Below are 23,012 nucleotides of genomic sequence, written 5' to 3' on the forward strand. Positions count from 1 at the left end.
GCTTGTACATCTGGAAGTTCATGGTTCATGTACTGTTGAAGCCTGGCTTGCAGAATTTTGGGCATTACTTTGCTAGCATATTAGGTGAGTGCAATTGTGCGGTAGTTTGAACATATTTTGGCATTGCCTTTCTTCTGTATTGGAATGAAAACTGACCTTTTCCAGGCCTGTGGCCACTGCTGACTTTTCCAAATTTGCTGGCACATTGAGTGCAGCACTTTCACAGCATTATCTTTTAGGATTTGAAATAGCTCAGCTAGAATTCCATCACCTCCACTAACTTTGTGATGCTTCCCAAGGTCCATTTGACTTCTCACTCCAGGCATGTTTGGCTGTCTGTAAGTGATCAAACCATCATGGTTATCTGGGTCATTAAGATCTTTTTTGTACAGTTCTTTTGTGTATTCTTGCTACCTCTTCTTAATATCTTCTGCTTCTGTTAGGTCCATATTGTTTCTGTCCTTTATTGTGTCCATCTTTGCATGAAATGTTCCCTTGGTATCTCTAATTTTCTTGAAGAGATCTCTAGTCTTTCCCATTCTATTGTTTTCCTCTATTTCTTTGCATTGATCACTGAAGAAGGCTTTCTTATCTCTTCTTGCTATTCTTTGGAACTCTGCATTCAGATGGGTATATCTTTCCTTTTGTCCTTTGCTTTTGGTTTCTCTTCTTTTTCAACTATTTGTAAGGCCTCCTCAGACAAACATTTTGCCTTCTTGCATTTCTTTTTCTTGGGGATGGTTTTGATCACCGCCTCGTGTAAAGTGCTATGAACCTCCATCCATAGTTCTTCAGGCACTCTATCAGATCTATTCCCTTGAATCTATTTGTCACTTCCACTGTATAATTATAAGGGATTTGATTTAGGTCATATCTGAATGGTCTAGTGGTTTTCCCTGGTAGGTATGTCATTTAGCTTGCTGATCTGTTACAATGAACATATACTGAAGGCTCAAGGCCTAGTGGAAGTCAGTTTGTCTTCCATCTTGGACCTGTTTGGTTCTAATCAGCTTATGTCATGTCCTCAGGCTTTGTCACTCTTTTAAAGAATGTGCTTTGCCCCCTTCCCTCCTGTTTCAATTATAAACAGTGGGACATAGTTTTGTCTTGTACCATAGAAAATCTTTTACAAAATAATCATTTTAAATCAACAGAAGGCCAATCATTAATAGCTTAGCACTACTCTTGTTTTTTTCTGATGCCCCCACTAGTATGGCTGGAAATCATTTTGGTGATTGTCTCCTGCTTGAGATGCATTGCCATACGCGCTCTGTTTGCCAATATCTGCGTATTCTAGTCCATATCCAGATTTCCCATAGTTCTACGCAGTATCTTCATGCCACCCATAGCCACTATAGTTTTGATCACCACTGTAGGCACTAAGCAAGGTTCTGAGACTCATTCCTGTGTGTGTGTGTATAGGCTTCCCCATACCAACAAGCAATATTTGGATGCCACAGAGTGTCTGAGCATTTGACTCAATTTTGACACTACCTGCCCGGAGATAGAATCAGATTCCACAGGTAAAGTGCTCAGTCCCACAAGCTGTAGTTGTTTGGTCTCTAAGTCTTATCTGACTCTGTGACCCCATGGACTGCAGCAAGCCAGGCTTCCCTGTCCTTCACTATTTCCCAGAGTTTGCTAAGATTCATGTCCTTTGAGTAGGTGATGCTATCTAACCATCTTACCCTCTGCCGCCCTCTTCTCCTTTTGCATTCAGTCTTTCCCAGCATCAGGGTGGGGGGCCATAAAGGGCAGAAACCAGGGTCAATCAGGAGGCAGAGACATTGAGGGAAAATCGTATGCAAGAGCTCTTATTGTGGTTTCCACAGGAAGAGGTAAAGCAGGATAAGCAGATTTCAGGTTGGCTAGTTTGAATAATTTCAGCGGGCTCTGGGGCACAGGGGCTATCTCTAGTTGTCTGGCTCCTGATCCTTGGTGACTGGGGCAGGTTGATAGTGTCCTGGAATGTGAGACCCTAACAGACAGAAGGCTGAGGGTACGAGCTCTGTATTGGTTGGTTTGCACATGACAGGAAAGTTCACAGGCGAGTTGTTTGCTACCCTTAGAAATTAGCTAACCCTGGCAGGGATAGTTCCTGCAGGGGATGTAAGGCCCCAAGAAGTCAAAATATTAAAAAATTCAAGGAATGGGCCTTTCTGCCATCATTTTAAATTCAGGTCCATAAAATGCACCATCATCACCGCTGCCTGGACTCAGGCTGAGCTGGTGCTGCACCCCCACCATGCAGCATGTAAGCAAGTATGATGACCCAGAAGCATTTGCAGAGGGCTACAAGATCAACATCAGTAAGGATCAGCAGGATGATAGTATAATGTTTATTGGAGCCTTGAGTTGGTATATAAGCAAGAAAGACCTGACTGAATACTTATCTCACTTGATAAGCTGTAGACTGCATAATCAAAACAGAGCCAATTACTTGAAGATCAAGAGGACCTGGATTTGTGCTTTTCAAAGATGCTGCTAGTGTTAATAAGACTTTGGAAGACAAAGAACACTAACTAGATGGCAAATTGATAGACCCACCAAAAGTTAATACTTTAAGAGTATTAACTTAAGAGGCAAAAAATCTCCTAAAAAGATTTTTGTGGGTAGGTTGAGCCCAGATACTTCTGAAGAACAAATTAAAGAATACTTTGGAGATTTAGGAGGGGTTGAAATATTGAACTCCCCATGGATTCAAAAATAAATGAAAAAATGAGGATTTGTTTTATCACATATACAGATGAAGAGCCAGTAAAGAAATTGTTAGAAAGCACATATCATCAAATTGGTTCTGTGACACGTAAATTAAAACAAAAAAGCACAACCCAAAGAGATGTACAAGCATCAATAGCAATGGGGGGAAGGGGAGCTGCAGCTGGTGGACCAGGTGGAACTAGGATCATGGTGGACATCAGGGTCAAACCCCAAACCAAATATTAAGATGAAAGATATGGAAGTTACAAGAGTGCCTATGATATTGTGGTTTATTAAAAAATATATCTGATCATTCAGGTGATAATCAGAATATATGAGAAATATATATTTGGTCTTCATCCATAGTTCCTGTCTTACAGTTTCCCAAACCCTTGGAGTTCATTGAGTGATAAGAGCACTGAGATAACGTTTGGTCTCTTGTCCTCAGTTCCTGAAAATGCTTCAGGGAAAGCCAAAACAATCTTGAGGAAGGAAAAACAGAGCTAGAGGAATCAGGCTCCCTGACTTCAGACTATCCTACAAAGCTATAGTCGTCAAAACAGTGTGGTACTGTCACAAAAATAGAAATATAGATCAATGGAACAAGATCAAGAGCCCAGAAATAAACCCATGCACCCATGGTCAATTAATCTATGATGAAGGAGGCATGACTATGCAATTTTGAAAAGACAGTCTCTTCAACAAATGGTGGTGGGAAAACTGGACTGAAACATGGGGAAAAAATCAAATTAGATCATTCTTTATACCATACAAAAAATAAGCTCACAATGGATTAAAGACCTAAAGTTGAGACTGAACACTAAAACTCTTAGAGGAAAACATAGGCAGAGCACTCCTAACATAGATGGCAGCAGTATCCTTTTTGATCTACTTTCTAGAATAATGGAAACAAGAAACAAGAATAAATAAGTGGGACTTAATTAAGCCTAAAAGCTTTGGCACAGTAAAGAAAACCAGAAACAAAACAAAAGACAACCCACAGACTTGGAGTAAATATTTTCAAATGGTGTGATTGATGAGGGGTTAGTCTCCAAAATCTACTAACAGCCCATGAAGCTTAATATCATCAAAACAAACAATCCAATCAAAAAATGGGCAGAAACCCAAAATAGACATTTCTCCAAAGAATACATACAGACGGCCAAGAGACACACGAAAAGAGGTTCAACATTGCTAGTTATTCAGTTCAGTCGTTCAGTTGTGTCCGACTCTTTGCGACTCCACGAATTGCAGCACACCAGGCCTCCTTGTCCATCACCAACTCCTGGAGTTGACTCAAACTCACGTCCATCGAGTCGGTGATGCCATCCAGCCATCTCATCCTCTGTCATCCCCTTCTCCTCCTGCCCCCAATCCCTCCCAGCATCAGAGTCTTTTCCAATGAGTCAACTCTTCACATGAGGTGGCCAAAGTACTGGAGTTTCAACTTTAGCATCATTCTTTCCAAAGAACACCCAGGGCTGATCTCCTTCAGAATGGACTGATTGGATCTCCTTGCAGTCCAAGGGACTCTCAAGAGTCTTCTCCAACACCACAGTTCAAAAGCATCAATTCTTCGGCGCTCAGCTTTCTTCACAATCCAACTCTCACATCCATACATGACCATTGGAAAAACCATAGCCTTGACTAGATGGACTTTAGTTGGCAAAGTAATGCCTCTGCTTTTGAATATGCTATCTAGGTTGGCCATAACTTTCCTTCCAAGGAGTAAGTGTCTTTTAATTTCCTGGCTGCAATCACCATCTGCAGTGATTTTGGAGCCCCCCCAAAATAACGTCTGACACTGTTTCCACTGTTTCCCCATCTATTTCCCATGAAGTAATGGGACTGGATGCCATGATCTTCGTTTTCTGAATGTTGAGCTTTAAGCCAACTTTTTCACTCTCCTCTTTCATTTTCATCAAGAGGCTTTTTACTTCCTCTTCACTTTCTGCTAGTTATTAGAGAAATGCAAATCAAAACTACAATGAGATATCAACTCACACCAGTAAAATGGCTATCATCAAAAAATTCACAAACATTAAGTGCTGAAGAGGGTGTGGAGAGAAGAGAATCCTCCTGCACTGTTGGTGGGAATGTAAATTGGTATAGCTACTATGGAGAATAGTATGGAGGTTCCTTAAAAAAGCTAAAAAAGCTAGAGTTACCACATGACTCTGCAACCCCACTCCTGGGTATACATCTGGAGGAAAACATGGTCTGGAAGGATACATGCACCCCAGTGTTTATTGCAATATGTTTACAGTAGCCAAGGCATGGAAGAAACCTAAATTCCCATTGATAAAGGAATGGATAAGGAAGAAGTGGTACATGTATACAGTGGAATATTACGCAGCCATTAAAAAGAATGAAGTAATGCCATTTGCAACAACATGGATGTACCTAGAGATTGTGATATTGAGTGACAGAGAATTAAGTCAGACAGAGAAAAAAAAGTATGATATCCCATATCCCTTATATATAGAATCTAAAAAGAAATGATACAAATACACTTATATACAAAAATAGAAATAGACTCACAGACTTAAAGAACAAATTTATGGTTACCAGGGGGGAAGGGTGGAGGGAAGGGATAGTTAGGGAGGTTTGGAGATCAGTATGTATAACAATGACCCAGCTGGCTGTTTACATTAAAATGAAGTAAAATGAAGTCAGTCTCCATCTTCAGCTTCAACATGTTGTACTTTGTTAGTAGCAGTCAGATTGGTTATGCTATATACAAGAGCATTTACTGTATATATTCTATGAACCAGAAGATACAAACCCGCATCTTCTGTGTCTCCTACATTGGCAGGTGGATTCTTTACCACTGAGCCACCATGAAAGCTCTTATTCATTTTATATCCTGGCATCTATTAGGACAACTGGTTCATAGAATATATACAGTAAATGCTCTTGTATAGAGCATGGCCTAGAGGGAGAGATATAAATTCCTGGGTTAGAAAAAAACATCTAATCAGGCCACTTTGCTTGCAAAAACTCAGCCTAGACAGGAGATGGTGCAGCAAAGAAGAGGTAGGCTTCCCTGTATAAGACAACGTTGGAAAGTTAGTGATTGATGTCAGAGGTTAGTGAGAGGCCGTTATAGCTCTGGGAGCCAGAGGCAGGGTCACTCTTCTGAGGGGGAAATTCAGCAGTAGGAAGTTCCTTGTTTCAGGGATGCTGAGGAACATGAGAACAGAGATGTCTAATATCTCATTTTTATTTATTTTTGGGGCTGGCAGTAGTAATTCCTCTCTATTATCCAAAAACCTTCAGTAGCAATCTCAACAACTGCCTTGGATTGGTGATGTTTTGCAGATAAAAGGGGAGGCTTCATACTTGGTCCTATATATAGTGTAAGGATGAGAACTGTGTGGGAGGAGAGACGTGAGAGAATTCAGCAAGAACAAGAAGTCAGAGCCAGAGGTAGCCACGAGGGGCCCCTGGGAATCCCTTGAACTCTCAGAGAGGGCATGGGGTTTTTCCAGAGTACGTAGTGCAGGAAATTGAGTCAGCAGATTTTTTTTTTTTTTTTTTGGTCCAATGAAAGTTGGAAGATTTGGACTTGGGAACATTCTGGCTAAAATGTGTTACATATTCATTTGTTAAAGCATACATTTAATAGTTTTTATTGAACACTTACTGCATGGCACACACAGAGAATAGAATAGTGAGTAAAAACAGGTGTGGTCCCAGGTACCTTAGAGTGTTCTTCAACTCATGACTATATAGAGATGTCAAAGGGATCTATCCAATGAGACTGTCTGAAATATCACCCTTGAGAGAAAACCATGGTTTGAGATTATTTATAAACAATGAGTCATTAAGGATGTGTTTGTAAACTGACCTAAGCCAAACTGATTGTTCACAGTTGTCGAGTTCTTTTTGGTAGGTGTAAGTGATCTTGACGATCTGAGGTAGTGAAGGCTATGGGTCTCCTTTTCCACAGCCTCCCCTGCTGAACTGATATATTACAAGGAAAGCAAATCTCAAACTGAAATCTACCATACTATTCATTATGGAAGAGGTGCAAAGCAAACACAACTTGTTCTTTGGAGCTCAGTGAAGTAGCAGCACTCTGCATTTAGGCACTTCAGGTTCACTAGAGCCAGATGTGACAATATTCTCTTGCAGGACTAAGCATTCCTTTTAACTGGATGAGGATCGGACTCCTCTTTTAAACGGCAGAATTCGAGAGTCTCAGGCTGAAGGCATGCTGCCAATCATTGGGCCTGTAGGTTGTACACAGGCATGTACAGCATTTCTAGCCCTTCCTTAAGAGGAACATCACTCATGACCATTTCTTTTTTTCTTTTTCCCAAACTTTAAACTTTGTATTTTGTATTGGGGTATAGCTGATTAACAGTGTTGTGATAGTTTCAGGTGAACAGTGAAGGGACTCAGCCATACATATACATGTATCTGTTCTTCCCCAAACCCCTCTCCCATCCAGGCTGGCACAGAAGCTTGAGTAGAGTTGCATGTGCTACACAATAGGTTCTTATTGGTTATCCATTTTGAATATAGAAATGTGTACGTGTCCTTCCCAAACTCCCTATCTCTTTAGCTGTCAGCAACCATAAGTTCGTTTCCTGAGTCTGATTCATCACCATTTCCTTGGTTGGAACACCACCAAGGAAAAAAATGTTTATCATCTCTTATGGTTGTCACCCTGCTTATTTAACTTATATGCAGAGTACATCATGAGAAACGCTGGGCTGAAAGAAGCACAAGCTGGAATCAAGATTGCTGGGAGAAATATCAATAACCTCAGATATGCAGATGACACCACCCTTATGGCAGGAAGTGAAGAGGAACTAAAGAGCTTCTTGGTGAAAGTGAAAGAGGAGAGTGGAAAAGTTGGCTTAAAGCTCAACATTCAGAAAACTAAGGTCATGGCATCCAGTCCCATCACTTCATGGCAAATAGATGGGGAAACTGTGGAAACAGTGTCAGACTTTATTTTTCTGGGCTCCAAAATCACTGCAGATGGGGACTGCAGCCATGAAATTAAAAGACGCTTACTCCTTGGAAGAAAAGTTATGACCAACTTAGATAGCATATTGAAAAGCAGAGACATTACTTTGCCAACAAAGTTCCGTCTAATCAAGGCTATGGTTTTTCCTGTGGTCGTGTATGGATGTGAGAGTTGGACTGTGAAGAAGGCTGAGTGCCAAAGAATTGATGCTTTTGAACTGTGGTGTTGGAGAAGACTCTTGAGAATCCCTTAGACTGCAAGGAGATCCAACCAGTCCATCCTAAAGGAGTTCAGTCCTGGGTGTTCATTGAAAGGACTGATGTTGAAGCTGAAACTCCAATACTTTGGCCACCTGATGTGAAGAGTTGACTCATTGGAAAAGACCCTGATGCTGGGAGGGATTGGGGGCAGGAGGAGAAGGGGACGACAGAGGATGAGATGGCTGGATGTCATTACTGACTCGATGGACATGAGTTTGGGTAAACTCCGGGAGTTGGTGATAGACAGGGAGGCCTGATGTGCTGCGATTCATGGGGTCACAAAGAGTCGAACATGACTCAGTGACTGAACTGAACTGAGGGTTAGTTCTCTGGTAGTCTAGGGTCTTGGAGTCAGTACTCCCACTCCAAAGTCTCAGGGCTGGATCTTGGTCAGGACTGATGTTCCACAAGTGGTTTGTTATGGCATTAAGTGAGATTAAAACAAATATCCAAAAACGAGAAACCAAAGGTGAACCCCAGACAAATGGCAGTTACAAAATCAGACAAGTAATAATTAAAATAATGGAATATACACATATACATGTACGCCTATGAGCAAGGTCAAAACAATCCAACAAAAAAAGAAGTACAATAGATTGACCTGGCAAACAAAGGAAATCAAAAATCATATTTACCAGTTAGGAAGAAAAACTAACTGAAGCACAACCTGGAAAACAAAATTAAAGCAAGGTGCCACGTGGGGAAAAAAGCAATGAAGACAAAATTAACAAATATGTTGAGAGGAAAGGAAAGAAAGAAAATAAAGAAAGAATACATATGCAAAGTTAAATAGAGGCAGATGAAGATTTATATACATTAAAGATTAACTGCAAGGGGAAAAGAACTGTAGGAAAGGCAAACAAAGAATAAATGTAGAAAAAGTTTAATAGGTTTAAAAATTATAAATTAAAATGATAAAAAACGAAATAAAAAAAGGAAGAAGAAAGAAAAAGGAAAAAAAAAAAAAGGAAAACTTCACAGAAGTGCAAAAGCCCAACGTAGAGGCAGAAGTTTATAACAACAATAAAAAGTGTGACTGAATATACATATATACATATACACCCATAAGCAAAATCAAAACAGTCCAACAAAAGTAAAGTACAATAGATTGACCTGGATAACAAAGGAAACCAAAAAATATATCTATCAGAAAAAAACTAACTAAAGCACAAACTGGAAAATCAAACTAAAGCAAGATGTCAATTGGGGAGTAAAGCAATGAAAATAAAACTGACAAATATGTTGAGAAGAAAGGAAAGAAAGAAAGAATGGATATACAATGTCAAATAGAGGTAGATAAAGAAGATTTATATACATTAAAGATTAACTGCAAGGGGAAAAGAACAGGAGGAAAAGTAAACAAAGGAATAACTGTAGAAAAAACAGTCCAGCAAAAGTAAAGTACAATAGATTGACCTGGATAACAAAGGAAACCAAAAAGTATATCTCTCAGAACAAAACTAACTAAAGCACAAACTGGAAAATCAAACTAAAGCAAGATGCCAATTGGGGAATAAAGCAATGAAAATAAAACTAACAAATATGTGAGAAGAAAGGAAAGAAAGAAAGAATGGATATACAATGTCAAATAGAAGTAGATAAAGAAGATTTATATACATTAAAGATTAACTGCAAGGGGAAAAGAACAGGAGGAAAAGTAAACAAAGGAATAACTGTAGAAAAAATAATAGGTTTGAAAACTTAAAATTAAAAAAAAGAGAGAGAAAAAGGGAAACTCCACAGAACTGCAAAAGCCCAATGTAGAGGCAGAGGTTTATAACAATGATAAAAAATGTGACTGAGGAAAAAAAAAAGCTCAAATCTTAATTAGATTTCATAATGCCAATAAAACCAACAACTACAACAGAGGGGGGAAAAGCAGGGGGAAAAAATCCAAAAGAATCTACAAAACAAGTCAAAACATAAGAATAATAAATGCTTTTCTTGAGTCACTGCTGTCAGAGCCGTTTCCCTCTCTGGGAGTCACAGTCCACTTCACCTCCCTAGGATGCCTTCCAACACTGTGCGGATCTCTGGACCTGCCGTGAGGGCAGCTCATATTGTAATCTGGTTCTACTCCTGTATTCTTGCCTCCAATGTCCATAGCTATCAGAACTAGCGCTATCAGAACTTCTTTTGTGGGAGCTTTCAATGACCTTTTATATATTCCATAGACACAGAGTCTGCCTAGTTGATCGTGTGGATTTAATCTGCAGCTTGTACAGCTGGTGGGAAGGTTTTGGGTCTTCTTCCTTAGCCACACTACTCCTGAGTTTCAATTGTGGTTTTACTTCTACCTCTACATGTGGGTCGTCCACTGGAGTTTCCTCCTGAGGCTGCTCTGGAGGGCTTGGGTTTGCTCCTGTGAGGGCCAAGTGAGGAGGTGGTGCAGCTGCTTGGGTCACAGGGGTTCTCGCATCACCAGGTACTTTGGGGGGTTGGTGGCTAGGGCAGCAGGGAATACAGTGCTCTGGAAGGGTATGGCAACCAGTAATGGCCAATATCCTCCAGTAATCTTGCCTGGAGAACACCCCTCCCTGAAAGAGAAGCCTGGTGGGCCACAGTCCACAGGGTCACAGAGCTGGACATGACCCAAGCAACCCTGTGTGCATAGAAGCAAGACGTTTTTTTTGCCTGTGGCAGCTCTGCCCTAGTGAGAGTTGAGCATGAAGGTGGTGCAGCTGCTTGGCTTGCAGGGACCCTGGCGGCGCCAAGTGTGCAGGGACATGGACTGCCTCTGCCGCAGGAGTTATGGCCCTATCATGGTCTTTTTTCGAGCCTTTTGTAGCTGGCGATCAGAAGGCCTCTTTGGCCAGTCTTTCTCCATAGATCTGCCTGTTCAGGCACTCAGAGGGCTCCCTTGCCTGGGGTCCCTCTCTGTTGTTTGGTGCATCAGGCACATAAAGGGCCCCCCGCCGTCTGGGGTCCTACTCTGTAGATCGGCACATCAGTCACTTAAAGGAGCACCCTGGGTGGTGTCCTACTCTGTGGTTCAGTGCATCAGGCATTTGATGGGCCAGCCTCTCTACTGTTCAGCTGCTGATGGCGGATGTGGGGAGATAGAGGCTATGGTGATGGCCCCATCCCCTATGCATGACTCAGCAGTATTTTTTCAGGAAGGCAGACCCCTTCCAAGGCCCGAAACTGGGCTCTTGTCTAACACTCGGAAATGAATTGTCCGAGGAGACACATGTGCTGACAAAGCAAGAGATTTTATTGGGAAAGGGCACCCGGGTGGAAAGCACTAGGGTAAAGGAACCCAGGAGAACTGCTCTGCCGCGTGGCTCACAGTCTCAGGTTTTATGGTGATGAGATTAGTTTCTGGGTGGTCTTCGGCCAATCATTCTAATTCAGGGTCTTTCCTGGTGACACACGCATCAGCCAAGATGGATGCTAGTGAGAGGGATTCTGGGAAGTGGACGGACACGTGGTGTCTCCTTTCGACCTTTCTGGAACTCTCCCAGTTGGTGGTGGCTTATTAGCTCCGTATTCCTTATCAGGATCTCCTGTCATAAAACAACTCATGCAAATGGTTACTGTGGTGCCTGGGCAGGGTGGGCGGTCTCAATCAGTGTGCTTCCCCTAACAACTCCCCTCTGAGAGACTTCATACTCAAGATACTTCTTGGGAATTGGGGCAGAGGTCTCTTTCTTCTGTAACTTCTTCCTGCTGTGCATGGGCATAGGCCTGCCTAGCAGAGCAGAAGTCTCTCTCCCTATATCCAACACTTGAGTTTTCTGAGTCATGTCAGGCTTGGATGCCACCATTCTCAAAACTATGTCTGCTGGAAGCTAGTAACTGGCAACCTGACTTTTTATAAAACTAGGCAACTGGCTACCTGGCTACAAGTCTCCCTGAAGTGCCAGGTCCAGACTGGGTTTCAGGCCTATTCTTCTAAAAAGAAATGAGATTTATTTTGTCTACTAAATTCCAGTTATCACTCCTCCAACTACTTCTAATTGGGTCTGTTACACCAAAACGGCAGACCAAGAGATTGAGATTTTAATCATACAAGACTCAGATCTAGAACTTGGAACTCAGAAACACTTCCAATTCAGTGTCTACACTCCAAGCTGAGGCAGTCCTATGCCCCATTTTGACAGGAAGTTATCACAGTCATAGTTGCCTAGTTCCCTAAATTAAAACTGAGTAGAACTCTGTGGGGCTCTGGAGTAGAGATCAGTTCTGTGTTCTCCATTGCTTGTCTGTAGGATATAGGCTTCATTCAGCCTCCTTCACCTTCCCTGAGTTCCAAAGGGTGGATTCCAACAATTACTAATCGGGGAAGTGAGGGGATACAGAAACAGGAGAAACAGTCAAAGGTTGGTACGGCCTCCGGAGAGAGTCCTGGTTCCTACTCAAAGAAATATGCATAGCAGTGTCTTTGAGCCCCCACCCAGGTGGAGGATGGTAACTTCAGACTGAGCACAAGATTCCTGGAACACAGCTGTTGCCTCACCACCAACCAATCAAAAAGGGCCACAAACCCTGCAACCCTCACCCCAAATGTTGCCTTGTGTTTCCGGGGACCAGAGATGACCATCCTGTTAGGTCTCTTGTTTGGCCCTTGTCTATTTCATCTCTGAGAGGGGCCAACAGTTTCAAACTAAATTGCTGTTACTTCAAGGGTGGAAGCTGGTTTCAGATGTGGAACACCCCTACTTAGATCAGGTAGAGAAAAACTTCTGCTCTGCTAGGCAGGCCTATGCCCATGCACAGCAGGAAGAAGTTACAGAAGAAAGAGACCTCTGCCCCAATTCCCAAGAAGTTATCTTGAGTCTCTCAGGGGGAAGTTGTTAGGAGAAGCAGATTGATTAAGACCGCCCACCCTGGCCAGGCACCATAGTAACCATTTGCATGAGTTGTTTTATGACAGGAGATCCTATAAGGAATACGGAACTAATAAGCCACCACCAACTGGGAGAGTTCCGGAAAGGTCGAAAGGAGACACCGCATGTCCGTCCACTTCCCAGAATCCCTCTCGCTAGCATCCATCTTGGCTGAGCGATGCCTGCGTCACCAGGAAAGACCCTGAATTAGAATGATTGGCCAAAGACCACCCAGAAACTAATCTCATCACCATAAAACCTGAGACTGCGAGCCACGCGGCAGAGCAGTTCTCCTGGGTTCCTTTACCCTACTGCTTTCCACCCGGGTGCCCTTTCCCAATAAAATCTCTTGCTTTGTCAGCACATGTGTCTCCTCGGACAATTCATTTCCGAGTGTTAGACAAGAGCCCAGTTTCGGGCCTTGGAAGGGGTCCCCCTTCCTGCACCAATTTGATAATAATATACTGAGATTTTACCCAGACCAAGTCATGTGATAAATTCCAGAAGAAGGCAGGTAGATTTGAAAACAGAGGGGAATAACACTAATGCTTTATTCTTGTCAAGATCAGGGTTTACAAACCATTGCCCATGACCTGTTTTTTATGGCCAGTGAGCTGAGCATGGGTTTACATATTTAAAGGTTGGGAATTCTCTGTGGTCCAGTGGTTAGGACTTCAAGTTTTCACTGTCAAGGGCCCGAGTTGGAGAACTAAGATCCTGCAAGCTATGTGGCATGGCCAGGAAGGCAGAAGTGATTACCATTATTTCTAAATTATTTTCTATGTTTAGTAAAACCAAGATCAATATTGCACAAAATCACCATTGTTCCACTTCATTAATAATCAAAGAAATGTAGATGACAAGTTTGCGTTTTTTAAAAAATTGAAATTGACAAAAACTGATAAATTTGATAAAATTGATAAAATTGATAAATCATAGTTTCTAGTAGTGAACTCAGCACATCATTCCAATCCCAGTTTTCCCCCTTGCTTCTAATGTCAGTACAAAATATTAAAATTCTCAGACTCCTTAGTATCTAGAGTTGCCATTGTACAAGTGCTAGTGAGTAGAAGTCTAAATGTTCTTTGTTCATCTTTTATTCTTGTTTATCCCTGGAAACAGATAGGATGATTGGAGAGACAGTAGCCATTCTGTGATCAGGAGGCTGAAAAAAAATTATGTGCAATAGAATGTGAAGTAGGAATATCAAAGAAGTCAAGTACCCTCTTAAAGTAGTTGAGTCTCACACTAGTCCTTCGTTGCCTACCCCTAGAATTTTTATTTTGTGATAAATAAATCCACTGAATTATTTAAGCTGCTGTGATAGGTTTTTTTTTTTTTTTTTTTTGCAGCTAAATATAATCCTTGACAAGAGGTTCACGAAATGGACTCTTAGGAATGCCCTGGTGGTCTAGTGGTTAGGACATCATGCTCCCACTGCAGGGGGCATGGGTTCTATCCCTGGTTAAGGAACTAAGATCCCTCAAGCCACACAGTGAGGTAAAAAAGAAAACAAACAAACAAACAAACAATGGACTCTTTTAGGACAGATTGGTAGTTGCCAGAGGAGGAGTGGGGTGGGAGAGTGAAACAGATGAAGGGGTTAAGATGTAAATTTATAACTTTTTACAGTTATAAAAAAGTAGCAGTTCCTCGGCCGGGTCTCTCACCACCGCCACGAGGACAGCATGGCAGGCACTGAGTTGCGGGTGGTGCTGGAGCAGCGGCTTACCTCGAATAGCCAAAGCCATCTTGAGAAAGAAGAATGGAACTGGAGGAATCAACCTGCCTGACTTCAGGCTCTACTACAAAGCCACAGTCATCAAGACAGTATGGTACTGGCACAAAGACAGAAATATAGATCAATGGAACAAAATAGAAAGCCCAGAGATAAACCCACGCACCTATGGACACTTATCTTTGACAAAGGAGTCAAGAATATACAATGGAGAAAAGACAATCTCTTTAACAAGTGGTGCTGGGAAAACTGGTCAACCACTTGTAAAAGAATGAAACTAGAACACTTTCTAACACCATACACAAAAGCAAACTCAAAATGGATTAAAGATCTAAACATAAGACCAGAAACTATAAAACTCTTAGAGGAGAACATAGGCAAAACACTCTCCAACATACATCACAGCAGGATCCTCTATGACCCACCTCCCAGAATATTGGAAATAAAAGCAAAAATAAACAAATGGGATCTAATTAAAATTAAAAGCTTCTGCACAACCAAAGAAACTATAAGCAAGGTGAAAAGACAGACTTCAGAATGGGAGAAAATAATAGCAAATGAAGCAACTGACAAAGAACTAATTTCAAGAATATACAAGCAACTCCTGCAGCTCAACTCCAGAAAAATAAATGACCCAATCAAAAAATGGGCCAAAGAACTAAACAGACATTTCTCCAAAGAAGACATACAGGTGGCTAACAAACACATGAAAAGATGCTCAACATCACTCATTATTAGAGAAATGCAAATCAAAACCACAATGAGGTACCATTTCATGCCAGTCAGAATGGCTGCGATCCAAAAGTCTACAAGCAATAAATGCTGGAGAGGGTGTGGAGAAAAGGGAACCCTCTTACACTGTTGGTGGGAATGCAAACTAGTACAGCCACTATGGAGAACAGTGTGGAGATTCCTTAAAAAACTGGAAATAGAACTGCCATACGACCCAGCAATCCCACTGCTGGGCATACACACTGAGGAAACCAGAATTGAAAGAGACCCCTGTACCCCAATGTTCATCGCAGCACTGTTTATAATAGCCAGGACATGGAAGCAACCTAGATGTCGATCAGCAGACGAATGGATAAGAAAGCTGTGGTACATATACAGAATGGAGTATTACTCAGCCATTAAAAAGAATGCATTTGAATCAGTTCTAATGAGGTGGATGAAACTGGAGCCTATTATACAGAGTGAAGTAAGCCAGAAAGAAAAACACCAATACAGTATACTAACGCATATATATGGAATTTAGAAAGATGGTAACGACAACCTGTATGCGAGACAGCAAAAGAGACACTGATGTATAGAACAGGCTTATGGACTCTGTGGGGGGGGGGGATGATTTGGGAGAATGGCATTAAAACATGTATAATATCATATAAGAAACAAATCGCCAGTCCAGGTTCGATACAGGATACAGGAGGCTTGGGGCTGGTGCACTGGGATGACCCGGAGGGATGATATGGGGAGGGAGGTGGGAGGGAGGTTCAGGATGGGAACACGTGTACACCCGTGGTGGATGCATGTTGGTGTATGGCAAAACAAATATAATATTGTAAAGCAAAAAAAAAAAAAAAAAAAAGAGAACTAGAGAATTTTCAACACTCTCTACAATAAAAAGCAAATACCACATGAAAACCAATGTGGAAGAGAAAAAAAAAAGTAAGTAATGGGAATATAATGTACTTAGTCATTAATTAATGTAGGGTATTAAGAAGAGATAGCAAGAATACACAGAAGAACTGTACAAAAAAGATCTTCTAAACCCAGATAATCACGATGGTGTGATCACTGACCTAGAGCCAGACTTCCTGGAATGTGAAGTCAGGTGGGCCCTAGAAAGCATCACCACGAACAAAGCTAGTGGAGGTGATGGATTCCAGTTGAGCTATTCCAAATCCTGAAAGATGATGCTGTGAAAGTGCTGCACGCAATATGCCAGCAAATTTGGAAAACTCAGCAGTGGCCACAGGACTGGAAAAGGGCAGTTTTCATTCCAATCCCAAAGAAAGGCAATGCCAAAGAATGCTCAAACTTCTGCACAATTGCACTCATCCCACACGCTAGTAAACTAATGCTCAAAATTCTCCAAGCCAGGCTTCAGCAATATGTGAACCATGAACTTCCTGATGTTCAAGCTGGTTTTAGAAAAGGCAGAGGAACCAGAGATCCAATTGCCAACATCTGCTGGATCATGGAAAAAGCAAGAGAGTTCCAGAAAAGCATCTATTTCTGCTTTATTGACTATGCCAAAGCCTTTGACTGTGTGGATCACAATCAACTGTGGAAAATTCTGAAAGAGATGGGAATACCAGACCACCTGATCTGCCTCTTGAGAAATTTGTATGCAGGTCAGGAAGCAACAGTTAGAACTGGACATGGAACAACAGACTGGTTCCAAATAGGAAAAGGAGTTCGTCAAGGCTGTATATTGTCACCCTGTTTATTTAACTTATATTCAGAGTACATCATGAGAAACGCTGGGCTGGAAGAAGCACAAGGTGGAATCAAGACTGCCAGGAGAAATATCAATAACCTCAGATATGCAGATGACACCACCCTTATGGCTGAAAGTGAAGAGGAACTCAAAAGCCTCTTCATGAAAGTGAAAATGGAGAGTGAAAAAGTTGCCTTAAAGCTCAACATTCAGAACACGAAGATCATGGCATCCAGTCCCATCACTTCATGGGAAATAGATGGGGAAACAGTGGAAACAGTGTCAGACGTTATTTTTGGGGGGCTCCAAAATCACTGCAGATGGTGACTGCAGCCAGGAAATTAAAAGACGCTTACTCCTTGGAAGGAAAGTTATGACCAACCTAGATAGCATATTCAAAAGCAGAGACATTACTTTGCCAACAAAGGTTTGTCTAGTCAAGGCTATGGTTTTTCCAGTGGTCATGTATGGATGTGAGAGTTGGACTGTGAAGAAGGCTGAGCTCCGAAGAATTGATGCTTTTGAAGTGTGGTGTTGGAGAAGACTCTTGAGAGTCCCTTGAACTGCAAGGAATTCCAACCAGTCCATTCTGAAGGAGATCAGCCCTGGGATTTCTTTCGAAGGAATGATGCTAAAGCTGAAACTCCAGTACTTTGGCCACCTCATGAGAAGAGTTGACTCATTGGAAAAGACTCTGATGCTGGGAGGGATTGGGGGCAAGAGGAGAAGGGGATGACAGAGGATGAGATGGCTGAATGGCATCACTGACTGGATGGACGTGAGTCTGAGTGAACTCTGGGAGTTTGTGATGGACAGGGAGGCCTGGCATGCTGCGATTCATGGGGTCGCAAAGAGTTGGACACGACTGAGCGACTGATCTGATCTGATCTGATCTGATTTGTTAACTTTATAAGATAACAGATGGTAACTAAACTTACTGTGGTAACCATATTGCAGTTGATATTGCAGACCATAATTGTTGAATTGCTATGTTGTATACCTAAAACTAATATAGTATGTCAATTATGCCTATAAAAAAAAACAATGTGGAAGAGAAAAAAAAAAAGTAAATCATGAGAATATAATGTACTTAGTCATTAATTAATGTAGGGTATTTGTTAACTTTGTAAGGTAACAGATGGTAACTAGACTTACTGTGGTAACCATATTGCAGTTGATATTGCAGACCATAATTGTTGAATTGCTATGTTGTATACCTAAAACTAATACAGTATGTCAATTATGCCTATTAAAAAAAGAGAAATAAATGGATTCTCTAATTCTCTACAGGTAGAAACAAAAACTGGCAGAAAGTTCCAGGTGGACAATACATTAAAAAATGTTCATAAGTGTATTTAGTCCAAATCATGGTTCCTGAAATTCACCTGGCCCTTAGAAATTTATTAATATATCAGAGTCTTAGTTTTTTTTAACTGAATACAGGTCATACAGACATTAATAAAGTACAGATAATAATAGTAAAGTCCTCAGTTGTTGTTTTTTATAAATATTAAATGAAATAGCATTACAGTCCTTAAAAGAGTGCCTGGATTGTGATAACTGCTTGATACTTGTTAACTATTATTATATTTTTAAGAGTTTTGAAGGAAATAGCCCAGGGATTTCTTTGGAAGGAATGATGCTAAAGCTGAAACTCCAGTACTTTGGCAACCTCATGGGAAGAGTTGACTCATCAGAAAAGACTCTGATGCTGGGAGGGACTGCAGGCAGGAGGAGAAGGGGACGAAAGAGGATGAGATGGCTGGATAGCATCACTGACTCGATGGACGTGAGTCTGAGTGAACTCCGGGAGTTGGTGATGGACAGGGAGGCCTGGCGTGCTGCGATTCATGGGGTTGCAAAGAGTCAGACACTACTGAGCGATGGAACTGAACTGAACTGAAGAGTTTTGAAAAATCTACTTCAATTCTGTTTTACTCAATTATTAAAAAGAGATTTTGGGACACTTTTGCTGAATAATCACTATACTATGCTGCTGCTAAGTCACTTCAGTCTTGTCTGACTCTCTGCGACCCCATAGACGGCAGCCCACCAGGCTCCCCGGTCCCTGGGATTCTCCAGGCAAGAACACTGGAGTGGGTTGCCATTCCCTTCTCCAATGCATGAAAGTGAAAAGTGAAAGTGAAATTGCTCAGTCATGTCCGACTCTTAGTGACCCCATGGACTGTGGCCTACCAGGCTCCTCCGTCCATGGGATTTTCCAGGCAAGAGTACTGGAGTGGTGTGCCGTTGCCTTCTCCCACTATACTGTGAATTGTGGTAAACTCTGAAACAGATGAAAACAATATGTTCATTGAGTTGTAGAGTACAGTGGGATGGAGGGTGAAGTCAAGGGAATGGCAGGGAGAGACATACCTGTAAGCAAATTATCCAAACACTATGAGTACACTTTTTCTACACAATCTAAGAGATTAATGCATTAAAAACATTATTAGTTTAAGTTTTAGGACACACCACGTATAAAGATGTAATTTTGTGACATCAGCAACAGAAAAGATTGGGGGCAGAGCTATAAAGAAAGAGTTGTATAATACTGAAGTTAAGCTGTTAAAAATCAAATATGGCATTATAACTTTAGCAGGTTACATGTAATCTTCATGTTGAGCACAAATTAAATAGTATAGAATATACACAAAAGAAAATGAGAAAAGAATTTAAATGTTTCCCTACAAAAAAATTACCAACTGAACACAAAAGAAGACAGTAATGCAGGTGATGAGAAAGGAAAATCTTTTTTTTTTTTCTTTTTAGTTGGAGGAGATTTGCTTTACAATGTTGTGTTGGTTTCTGCTGTACAACAATGGAGAAATGAAAACCTGTAAGGTATATAGAAAACAGAAAAAAATGAAAGAAGTAAATCCCCTCTTGTCAGCAATTACTTTAAATATTAATGAATTAAATTTTCGAATAAAAAGACAGAGATGGCAGAATGAATTAAAAAATCATGATCAGGATGTCCCTGGTGGTCTAGTGGTTAAGAATCTGCCTGCCAATGCAGGGGACGTAGGTTTGATCCCTGGTACAGGAAGATACCACATTCCATGGAGCAACTAAGCCTGTGTGCCACACCCGCTGAAGCCCACACACCTAGCGCCTGCGCTGCACAAGAGAAGCCACCACAGTGAGAAGCCCGTTCACCACACGTAGAAAGTAGCCCTTGCTCGCCGCAACTAGAGAAAGCCTGTGCACAGCAGCAAAGACCCAGCACAGCCGAACGTTAAAAAAAAGTCATGATCCAACTCTATATCTCCAAGAGACTCATTTTAGATCTGAAGATGCAAATAGATTGAAAGTGAAGAAAAGTGAAAGGCAGGAAAAAGATATTCCATGCAAATATTAATACTAATATCAGACAAAATAGATTTAAAAAAAGTAGCAAGAGACAAAGGACATTATACATTTATAAAGTTCAGTACAGCAAAATGATACAGGAATTAGAAACATTTATGCAACTAGTAACATACCATTATAATATATAAAGCAAAGATGGACATAACTGAGAGATAGTTCTACAGTAGGCATGCAGCCCCAAAGGGAAAGAGGTGGGAAAATTAATAACAACCAAAACAGCCCCTGAATTCTCCTTCCAAAGAGCAAAGGAACTTTCCCTTATCTCTCCCTATTCCCTGTTAAGCTGGGATCCTTTCCGTGTTTTATAAAGTCCCTGGGGATTGCTGCTGGGTCTTTTAGGAGGAAAACCCAGCGGTGCCTCTGATTACGTATTTTGCCCCATGGAGATGAAGACAGGTTTCTCAAGACTAGACCAGGCTCAACACAGAATCATAACTTAGGACTTGTCATAAAGTTTATTTTGGGAAACAAGAAAAAGTTGTTACAAAATTTAAAAAAAATTTCCCATTAAAAATTAAAAAGCAAAAATAGAACATATGTTATCAGTGTTATTTTTACATGAAAGGTATTTTAACAACACCAAAATAGGCCACAGTCACAGAGTAAATGTAGTTTTTTAGCTTGAATATATCTAGTTACATAGAAAACCTATATTTTTGTTCTTATATTTTTTATGTTGTATGCCTAACACTGTCATGACCTGCCCCAATCTTCAGATGGTGATTTGTGAATCTTTGGTTTAGTACAAACGCCTCTCATGATCAAAAAGTGTGACATTATTCATACTCTGGAGACAGCGAGCTCTTCAAGAACAAATTTTTATCTCCCTTTTCCAGTGACAAACTCAACTACTTCCTTGTATATAATTTCATGATAAGCTTTTATTATGTACTTGATTTCATTGCATTTCAAATATTTATTTATCTTGTATGCAATTCTTAAGAAAAAGTTGGTTGTTTCTCTTGTTTGCTAAGCTAACATTTTCTGTTTTGAGGACGTGAAGGAAATGAATTACTAAACAAGTCCAGGTGAACTAACATAAAAAAAGAGTTCTCAGACGTATAGGAGTAAGAATTAAAAGAGTTGTAAGGATAGACCATAACTAGGCCTAAAACCTGGGTCTGCCACTAGGATGTAGTTAGTAGAAAACAAGCTTTCAGTACCCCAGCACACTGTTATATTCCGTAAGACTGAAATGCTAGTGTAGGGTAAAACCAAGATGGGGTTTTAAGTGAGCAATGGGTATGGTGACAATTTTTTAAAGGAGTGTAGTTTTAATTTGAAATTTTAATGCAAATTGTTCCTTTGGATATATAAATTAAGATGTAAAAAATCAGATTTCATATTCTTGAAAAACACTAAGATATGTTATTATACCCCAAATATTGGTATTTTGGAACTTGAGAGAACAGTAATTCAGAAACATAGTCTAAACGCAATTAAAAAGGTATTGCTTTATTCTCCCAAATTTTACTAGTAAAATTTTAGAAGTTTGATGTGTAGTGCAGGAATACTATTTCTCAGCTCCCTCAGTTGCTAGGTTGTGTTTTTGCCACTACTTACTATATTGTGCATGAGATACTAAATAGTATATACTTGTTCTTGACTAAAGCGGACAGAGACAAAGATTTGGGGAGTGGTATGTATCTGTATCCATCTATCTGGGGGAGGAAATGGCAACCAACTCCAGTATTCTTACCTGGAAAATTCCATGGGCAGAGGAGCCCCCCAGGCTATAGTCTATGAGTCACAAAGGGTCGGACTTGACTGGTCGGACACACATATAGGGCTTCTGTGTGTGTGTGTCCTGATAGAAGATGATTTATCAAGGAAATTTGCCCATACCATTTGCCTGTTGAAGACCCAGAATTAGTTATTCCTTTCACTCCTGCTTGCAAAACGACCACCTTTTCTCCCAGACCCTCCCCTCTGTGATACAGAACCAAGGCAGCTGACTCGTAGCGCTGACGTTGTTTCCCTGTCTTCCTTCAACGCCCCGGTGCAGTCTGTACATCTCACGCCTCCTGAGACACCACAGGCAGCACATCTGGCATTTCCCCTAAAACAGAGCACAGAACACCATCCTTCCAACCTCGAAGATTAGTTTCCTCATCAGACATAAACACACCACCAAGCCAGGGCCCCGTATTTTATGGGGTCATTTCCTGAGGCTGGAAAAAGGATGGTGTGGACTTGTGCCCTGCCTGGTAAAGGCTTCAGCCTGAAACTGACCATTTCTGCTCACATTTCTTGGCTAGGACAAGTCCCATGGCCCACCTAACTTCACAGAGGAGAGGGGCAGTCTTTCCTGGGCCTCCAAAAAGAAGGGAGTTAATCACAGTGAACAACCCAAATGACTACCTGAGAAATTGCCTGATTAAGGGGTATTAGTGGTCATTTCCCTATGGCTGTAGCAAACAGCAGAGATGGGAGGCAGGTCAGTCCTCTCTCCATCTCTCTCTCCAAGCTTGTCCTCTCTGAAAACAAATTCAGATGGTTGTGATGTAGTAGAGTGCACGGGTAAGTGTAAGTTATTAATAACATTCCAGGCCTTGGGTTAGATAGTGGTTTGTATGTGTGTAAGGCATTTGCCTTCCTCTGCACTGAAGAAGCATGATGGCTCCTGTATCTTGGACAGCAAAGAGATATGCTGCTGGAGGCCCAGGAAGGACAGGAAGTAATGTCCTGAGCA

At 41.2% G+C, this 23,012-nt stretch overlaps 1 pseudogene; it reads left to right on the forward strand.

The window, feature by feature from the left end:
• Nucleotides 1-1,919: 1,919 nt before the first annotated feature.
• LOC100137986 (heterogeneous nuclear ribonucleoprotein D-like) lies at nucleotides 1,920-3,123 on the forward strand (annotated as a pseudogene).
• The last annotated feature ends 19,889 nt before the right edge of the window (nucleotides 3,124-23,012 follow it).

This window comes from Bos taurus, chromosome 3, assembly GCF_002263795.3.
Source record: "Bos taurus isolate L1 Dominette 01449 registration number 42190680 breed Hereford chromosome 3, ARS-UCD2.0, whole genome shotgun sequence".
Classification (NCBI taxonomy): Eukaryota; Metazoa; Chordata; class Mammalia; order Artiodactyla; family Bovidae; genus Bos; species Bos taurus.